Genomic DNA, 7,542 nt, shown 5'->3' with positions numbered 1-7,542 from the left:
CCCCCCCCCTCTCTCTCTCCCCCTCTCTTGGGTCTGACTCACCCTCTCTCGGGGCCAATTCCCTCTCTCTCTCTCAGGGTCGACTCTATCTCTATCGGGGCCGACTCTCTCGGGACCCACGGGCCCTCCCTCCCTCACTTTCGCTCGGCAGCTAATCACAGCGCTTCGTTCACTGCCCCATATCTCGACTGTGATTGTCCGTTGAGTGGAGGGGAGGGAAGAGGGTTTTGGGGGGCAGTCGGTTTCCGCCACGGCTGGTCGTGGTTTTGCCCAAAGATCATAGAGAGGAGCTCCACTATGATCTTTGGTTTTGCGGCGCTCCCTCTGCGCTTGTTCTGAGATTCTGGATGTGGGAGGTCCACAGAAGAAGAGAAAAATATGCCTGCACGGATAACCGGGTTTTGAAGCATACCTCGCCAAAAAAGTGGAGGGGCTGCAGCCCCACCCCCGGTTCTGCGGCCCATGCAAGAAAGATATTTAGAGTAACTTTTTAAAAACTACTGATCAGACCACAACTGGACTATTCAGTTCATTTTTTGCCCAAACACTTTTGGAAAATATGTCAAAGCTTTTGATGGGATCCAGAGATAAGGACATTCTGACAGAATGAGATACAATTGTTTTTGGAAGAAAAGGGGTTAATGAACGGATTAGTTTCTGAAAATTAATGCCGTTTTGGTGTAGAAAATAGGGACTTATAGTCCACCATTTATAGATAACTAGACCAAGTGCTGACCTGTTGGGTCTGCTCCCCCAACACACCCGTCCCCTACCTGTAGCCCCCATGGGAGGCTTGGTCCTCCAACTGAACCCGAAGGTAAGACTCGAGCACTCCTCAGCAAAGATCATAGCTCGTGAGCCTCCCCCAGCACTAGAGTTGAAAAAAAATCCTAACAACATCTTCCCAAATGCAATATAAATTGACCCTCCCCCTCCTGTCCTGCCAGGAGCTATGATGGCAACATTGTTGCAAATGTGCACTTGCTGTGCGCTGCCATTGAGCTGAAAAGGTCAGAGTATTCCTGCTAGTGTTTCTGTCTTGCAACTTTGTATCAAAGTGTGTTGGAAGTTGTGAGGAATAATTTTAACAGGAAAAAACATTTTAAATTCAAAGTTTTATCAGATTTTTGAACATTTTCATGAATAACTCGAGAAATAAAGCATGAAATTTTCAGATAAAGCGATTTGGACTCCATGGGAAAAATCTCTACCAGAATATGTAAAGATTTTACCGTCACCATATTGTTTATTCACGAAGATGTGATGACACACGAACAAATAAACACACACACCTCCCCAAGGTACTTTCCCCTTCCTCTTCCCCCCCACACCGAAACGTCACCCATTCCTCCTCTCCAGATCAGGCTACTAAACACTACACCTCATATAAGCTCTGAACTACAATAAACTATTATTATTATTGCACTATTATTGTTTTTTTCTTTTAGTATGTGTGTATATCTATATTACTAAAAGTCTGATCTTGACCACTTCCTGTTCTGTATTTTGATTTTAGACAAAACGCTGCCACTTACAGCTGCGATTTTTGGCCATCTAACTTGGCCATCTACTCTGCTGCGTAGGACAAGAGGTTTTTCCCAGCGATGAAAAATAAAAGAGTTATTAGTGTTTAAAAAATGTTGAGATTCTCTCTCCTAAAGGCCACGCTCCTTCCGGAGGGACTATAAAACCCAGAAGTGTTGAGTGCCTCAGTAAGTCTCTGCAAGATGAGGGAGCGAGAGGGTCACGTCTCTCAGTCTGAGCTGTGAATAACATTGAACACATGTCTACTAATCTGTGTGTGGTTTCATTGACCTGTCAGTGCCGTTAATGTGGTTTAAAAATATAGTTTGGAAATGCTAAAGCTGTGTTGCCTTTGGTTTGGAAATGCTAAAGTTGTGTTGCCTTTGGTTTGGAAATGCTAAAGCTGTGTTGCCTTTGGTTTGGAAATGCTAAAGTTGCCTTGCCTAATTAAAGTTGCCTTGCCTAATTAAAGTTGCCTTGCCTTCTATATAATTAAAAGTCTAATCTTGAACACTTCCTGTTTGTGCTTAATGTTGATTTTAGAAAGATCGCTACCACGTATGGCTGTGATTTTTGGCCATCTTACTCAGATTCCCCTTGTGCTCATCAGGTGCCGAGGATTTTTCCCATTGATGAAAAATAAAATAATTATTATTGTTTAAAAAATATTGAGATTCTCTCTCCTGTCAATCATGCCATGAGGGCCACGCCCCTTCTGGTGCGAGGGGCAGGGACTATAAAACCCAGAAATATGGGCATGGCTCATTATCTGTAAGATGGAGGGAAAGGCACGACGCGCTGTCAATAGTGGCCTTGCACCCTGCTTGAAGTGGTAAAAAAAAAAACGCACGTGTTTGGTGGCCTTGCACCCTGCTTGAAATGGAATTTCAAGGAATAGCCGTGTCAACTGCCAGCCCACCAGCCATGAGTGAGCTGCCAGCACAACAGGCTTGAGTGACTGAGCCACCAGCCGAAGAATCCATTTGGCCCACAATGTCCATACTGGCCCTCTGGAAACAAGTCCCTTCAGCCCACAACACCCATACTAGCGCTCCAGAAAGCACCACCCCCGCACTGGCCACCAGTATTGGAATTGGTGGAGAGGTGGAATATTGTGCTGGGGGACCAGCCCTCCCGTGTGATGCTGGGACGCAACGGGTCCCACTTAGTCTAGTATATATATATATACGTGAGTATGTGTGTATATATATATATATACGTGAGTATGTGTGTATATACACACTGAACTTTTGTTTTCTCTCTCGTTTATCATATTATTTAGTGTACAATGTTTACATATATTCTGTTGTGCTGCAGCAAGTAATAATTTCATTGTTCTATCTGGGACATATGACAATAAAATACTCTTGACTCACCTGCTGAGTTACTCCAGCAGTTTGTGTCTAATAGCACCGATCCCTGCGGAACACCACTGGTCACAAGAATCCAGTCACAAAATAGTGCTTTACCATCACCATTTATTGCCTAATGCCAAGCTAATTTTGGAAACCATTTGCCAACTTGCCCTGGATCCTATGGCCCCTAATCTTTATTCACCTCTGATAGAGGGTACAAAGCATCAGCATTGCTGGATCTCTACTCCTGGAATTTCACACTGATCATTACTTCTTCTTTCATGTCCATCTTCCATGTTTCAAATGTTGACATCGCTGTCATCGTCCGTCCTGAAAAGGATGCAAGCTTCCGGCAATGGAGCCATCACTTGTTGCAATAGATAATACTTGGAATAACATCATCAGCCGGACTTCAGCAGTTTAAGAAGGTAACAAAGGTAACTAGTGACAGACGGTAAATCTGGCCTTGCAGTGATGCCCAAACCTTATCAATTAATAAACGATCTGGAATCGAAGGAAATCAGTTGATCGTGACCTATACAATTCCATACATATAAAGTAAATAATATAAGACTGATAAAAAGCAAACTGAGAACTCCAGCACTTTGTGCATCACAGCACTTGCGATGCTGGCGATCGTCCAGCATCTGCAGTTCCTTGTGTCTCCACTCTATTATTTTGTATGGAGTATTGGGTGCAAAATTAGAAGGTAAAATCCTGAAATGGTCAGTGTTGAGTGATAATAGACAATAGGTGCAGGAGTAGGTTATTCGGCCCTTCGAGCCAGCATCGCCATTCAATGTGATCATGGCTGATTATCCACAATCAGTACCCTGTTCCTGCCTTCTCCCCATTATCCCCTGACTCCACTATCTTTAAGAGCCCTATCTAGCTCTCTCTTGAAAGTATCTAGAGTGCAGGGTTTATCACACGGCTGGAAGCAGAGAGATTTGGTTCTGCTCCTCAGACGGGTTCCGTTTCTTTTGTCATTTTTGTTGGTTAATTCAGCAGTAAACTAAACGCAGAAAATGTTGACAATGCTCAGCAAATCAGGCATCAGAGGATGTTGCCCCTACATTTCAGAGTGATAGAATAGAATACCACAGAAACCAGAGAAAGGATGTTGACCCTACATTTTGGGTCAACATCCTTTCATCCCTGAAAAAGGGCTCTGACCCAAAATGCTTTCTAACCCCAACTGTCCAGTCCGTGCCCCTGTGTGAAAAAGGGTCTCAACCCGAAACGTCACACATTCCTTCTATACAGAGATGCTGCCTGGCCCACTGAGTTACTCCAGCTTTTTTGTGTACCTTTGATTTTCCAGCATCTGCAGTTCCTTCTTAAACACGAGTTACTCCAGCACTTTGGCTCAACTGTAATCATGTATTGTCTTTCCGCTGATTGTGTCTTCGGTTTAAACCAGCATATGCAGTTCCTTCCTACACGTTATAATTGAGCTATTCAGTGTACAAATACATGATAAGGGAATAACATTTAGTGCAAGATAAAGCCAGTAAAGTCCAATCAAAGAGTCCGAGGGTCACCAATGAGGTAGATAGTACTTCAAGACTATTCTCTATTTGAGGAATGATGGGTCAGTTGCCTGATAACATCTGGGAAGAAATCCCTGAATCTGGAGGTGTGCGTTTTCACATTTCTATACCTGTTGCCCGAGGGGAGAAGAGGGAGTGGCCAAGTGCGACTGGTCCTTGTCTATCCACACCTGACCGAAACACGCATTGCAAAAAAGAATTGTGGGATGAAATGAAATCGAGTGAATTCAAAAGTCGACGGGGCTGCTGATTCTGCTAATTCTTGCGGCCAAAGATCTTGCGGCCGCCGACCCGGAGCACGCGGCGCCGGCATGGAACGTGGAGTCGGCAACAAGCCCGGGGATCGCGCCGCAAGAGGAGAACGAGGGGAGACGGGGACGCGCACGCTGCAGCCCACGAGCACGCGCGCGGCTGCTCGGCACGTGACGGCGGCGGTCACAATGTAGCTACTCCCGGGGAAACTGTAGCACATCCACAGTGAGAAGTCGGCTCTGCTCTGCTGTGCTGTGCTCTGCTGTGCTCTGCTCTGCTGTGCTCTGCTCTGCTGTGCTCTGCTCTGTCTGCTCTGCTCTGCTCTGCTCTGCTCTGCTCTGCTGTGCTCTGTTGTGGTCGGGTCGGGTGGTGCCTGTGCGGGTGGGCACACATCTTCGAGCGATGTTTTTTTAAAATAAAAGCTCCACACTCCTCCCCGTGTTGAATCAGCGCACTTAAATGCAGAAGCGCACTGTGTGCATTAACGCCAAAGCCAATGAATTGTACATGAGGTGAGTGAAAGTTCTTCACGTTTTGAGCAGCCAGTGTTTTTCAGCAGTCACAGCCTCTAGGATCTTTGGTCACAGCAGCAGTGAGCGTTGTGACTGAAGGATGTTGTTGATTCTGTTTGCTCGGTACATTCCGTTCCGGGTTCGCACGCCTCTGCATTAAATAAAGCGTTTCAGAATAAACGAAATGCTTTAAGTTCATTTGTTTTCAATTTACTTTGCAGTTGAATGCGAGCGTGATGGAATCGAGATTGGAATTGGCCCTTGTTTGAAAACCGTTTTGATTTCTTGTACTCTTTTTAGCTTTGCTATGGCAAAACGGGTATAAATGACATACCGAGTGACCTCTGGTTTGTTAAAGAAATTGGTTTTGTGCATGTTTAGCTATCTAATACTTAGTTATTGTATACTTGTATAATCAAAATGTTTTGTAATTGTTCATATCATATATTTTAATATTTATTTGTGTACTTCAATGTGCTTTCAAAAAAGCTATCCTGTACGTTAATACTGAAACGAAGGAACTGCTTGTTGATGTTAGTGAAACACTGCATTTAAGAGGACATTTGCGAGATCAGGATTTTTATTTGCAAATTATTGATGTTTCAATGTAAATTAGATCACAAGAAACAAGATCGCTCACTTTTCTAATGTAAATAAAATTGTAAACGGGAAACTGCAGATGCTGGAATCTCGAGCAAGTGCTGCAGGAACTCAGCAGGTCAGACAGCACCTGTGAAGGGAATGGATGGATTATATTGTGGGTTGGGACCATTTAAATAAAAGTGATGGAACGCTTCACGGATTGGTGTGTTATTTTGTACAGAGGTTGTGCTCATCTTCTCCAATTTTAGGAATACGTGCTGCTGATGTGAACACTAATATTCGCTTACATTATCTCTGACCCCCCCCCCCCCTTGATCTCTCTGTCTCCACTGTAGAGGGACATGACTTAGTTAGTCTGAAAAAGGATTGAGCTGTTTTGAATATGGAGAAAGAGTTGAGAAATTTAAAAAAAAGTACATTGAACCATTGATGTGACAATGAAGTTGGCACATGAATGTTTCTGTTTAGAAATGTGATGGATGATGTAACTTTCAATGCGACAGAATTTTGAGCAAAAAGTTGAAAAATACAGTTTGCCCACAGAGAGAATATGGTTTGAGTAATAATCTTATTTTCTTATATGTTTGCTTATTTCTCTCTCAAAACATTGGAATTACACTGATATGCTGTTCAACAGAGTCCAGTAACAGCATGCTCTGGTAATGAATGTGGTTGTTGATGTGTGAACTTGGACAATAGGTCAATAGGACAAAAGTAATATTCTTCAGTTACTTTGTCATGTAATGCATGAACTGCAACCTTTGGTAACTGGATCATCCTTTGTTGAAGTCCCATGGTCACGGCTGATCCTGTCTATCTCTCTCGCCAAGACTCTTGATGCCTTCTAATGGCGTAAAAAATGATTAAAGGTTTTTTTTAATTTTAAAATATATTTGGCAATGCAAAGATATTTTCACATTGCTTTCCATGGTTTAGTCTGATTCACAGCAAGAACAGAAAGCACTGGATTCACTCAGCATGCCAGGAAATTCACTTGGAAGAGAAACAGTTACCGCTTCAGGTGCCAAATACTTCATTGACCTTCTGATGAAGAGTCTCGGGCTTAAACTATTGCTCTTTTTCTCTTTCCACAAATGCTGTCTGACACGCTAAACTAAGATGCTGAGAGGAGGAGCAGTGTTGTAGATTTTAAAAAGCACCGCTTAGTGCCTTTGAATAACTTTTGGAAGAGGACATATTGGTGAAGCAAGGTGGGAGGCTGGATATCCAAGGACACCATGGGAAGCTTGAGATGAAATTGCAGCAGTCTTGGCTGGGATAGATGAATCATCATGAGACATGGGTGAGGTGCCAGGAGACTGGAGGGTGGCTAATGTTTTGCTCTACTTAAGATGGGCTGCAAGGGAAAACCTGGAAACTAGTTCATAGTTGGCCTTCTGATGAAGAGACTTGGGCTTAAACTATTGTTCTTCGTCAACTATGTCAGCCTAACATCAGGAAAGTTATTGGAGAGGATTTTGAGGGATTATATATATGTATTATTTATTATTTTTTGTTTTATTATTTATTTCGAACAGAATAAAAAGCAAATGTGAAACAGCATACAAAAAACAAAACAAAAATATTTATAAAGTGTCATAAACAATATCTATAAATAAATGAAATCATGTGTCCGAAAAGGAGCAGGAAGAAGCCAAAGCTTATTAATTCCCACCCCTTATTCAACTGCTTGTAATTATATATATGTGTATGTGTGTGTAGGTATGTATATGTGTGTGTGTG

The 7,542-nt window shown here is 43.0% G+C and overlaps 1 protein-coding gene across 7 annotated transcripts in view; it reads left to right on the top strand.

Annotated features, from left to right (window-relative positions):
* The first annotated feature begins 5,035 nt into the window (after positions 1-5,035).
* The window catches only part of gpr63 (G protein-coupled receptor 63), a 57,124-nt gene continuing 54,617 nt past the window's right edge, over positions 5,036-7,542 (top strand). For all 7 annotated transcript variants that reach the window (XM_055635844.1, XM_055635851.1, XM_055635850.1 and 4 more), the window contains exon 1: positions 5,036-5,196. The gene's annotated coding sequence lies outside the window, so the exon portion shown is untranslated. The remainder of the gene's footprint in view (positions 5,197-7,542) is intronic.

This window comes from Leucoraja erinacea, chromosome 5, assembly GCF_028641065.1.
Source record: "Leucoraja erinacea ecotype New England chromosome 5, Leri_hhj_1, whole genome shotgun sequence".
Taxonomy (NCBI): Eukaryota; Metazoa; Chordata; class Chondrichthyes; order Rajiformes; family Rajidae; genus Leucoraja; species Leucoraja erinaceus.
This window is presented reverse-complemented; position numbering and strand designations above follow the sequence as displayed.